Source organism: Mandrillus leucophaeus, unplaced genomic scaffold, assembly GCF_000951045.1.
Source record: "Mandrillus leucophaeus isolate KB7577 unplaced genomic scaffold, Mleu.le_1.0 Scaffold243, whole genome shotgun sequence".
Classification (NCBI taxonomy): Eukaryota; Metazoa; Chordata; class Mammalia; order Primates; family Cercopithecidae; genus Mandrillus; species Mandrillus leucophaeus.
The window spans coordinates 1,002,601-1,004,138 of NW_012102510.1; positions in this window are offsets into that span (position 1 = coordinate 1,002,601).

The window sequence follows — 1,538 nt, forward strand, 5'->3', positions numbered from 1 at the left end:
TTGGCTCACTGAGCAAGCAGGCAGTCTCAGAATCTTTTGGGTCAGCTGCTAGTCCTGACCCTGGCCATTTTGCCTGATAAAGGTTATCATCAAAGACATCAGCAAAGGCACCAGCTCTGGCTTAACAGTTGGGCTTCAGCAGTGAGGAATAAAGCTGGTCCTATCCTTTTCTACCTCTCCCTATTCCCACATATACATAGAGTCTCTGCTAGAGTAATTTTTGGAGCCTCAGCTTCTGCCCTCAGGAGTCACAAAGAAGAAAGGGAAATACATAACCTCAAACAGGCATACACCCTCACATATCCATTCCTGTATATCCATTAGTTTTTATGATTTTATGATGGAGAACATAAAATAAAAGCAAACAAAATGGAAAGAGAATGAACAAAATTAAAATCCTACCTTCTAATTAACAACGTAAGAAGAATGTGCCTAAGGAAACTAAATACTCAGAGTTTCCTCTCCTAACTCCCCTGAGGTGGAATGGAGAAGATCTCTATAGAGTTAAAGATCAATTAGAGAGAAACATAGTGCCAGACTAGTCTGGTTCTCTAGTACAAGGAAACAGATGAGTGAATAGAATAATTATATAGTATAACATATTATAATAGAGTTATGTATATATGGTATGCTTACTGTACAGGTGTGGGACATGTAACCCATCTTGGGAAAGAAAAGGTGGTCAGGACCTATGTGCATAAAGGTCTCTCTGGGAAAGTGTGGAATAATAATTACTGGAGACCTGGATGGGTGGGAGGGGGATGAGGGATGCAAAATTACTTAATGGATACAATGTACTTCATTCAGGTGATGGATACACTAAAAGCCCAGATTGCACCACCATGCAATGTATCTATGAAACAAAACTACATTTACACTCCTTAAATTTGTACAAAAAAAGTCTCCCTATGCCATAATAAATTTTCAGACCAAGGACTGATATGTTCCTTATGTGGGTTTATCAAAGCTTTACTATGGGAAAGGAGGGAGTTGGATTTCAGAAGGCAAGAGTAAAGACCTTCACTCATTCAAGAAAAAAAATTATTGAGGAAGTGGCACCCAAGATGGCTGAATAGGAAGAGCTCCAGCCTCCAGTTCCCTGCGTGAGCGACACAGAAGACGGGTGATCTCTGCATTTTGCATTTTCAACTGAGGTACTGTGTTCATCTCACTGGGGAGTGTGGGACAGTTGATGCTGGTCCACAGGTGCAGCCCGACCAGTGAGAGCTGAAGCAGGGCAAGGCATCGCCTCACCTGGGAAGTGCAAGGGGGAAGGGAATTCCTTTTCCTAGCCAAGGGAAATTGAGACACACAACACCTGGAAAATCAGGCAACTTCCACCCTAATACTGCGCTTTACCAAGGGTCTTAGCAAATGGCACACCAGGAGATTATATCCCACACTTGGCCCGGAGGGTCCCATGCCCACAGAGCCTTCCTCATTGCTAGCACAGCAGTTGGAGATCTAACTGCAAGGTGGCAGCGAGGCTAGGGAAGGGGCGCCTGCCATTGCTGAGGCTTAAGTAGATAAACAAAGCC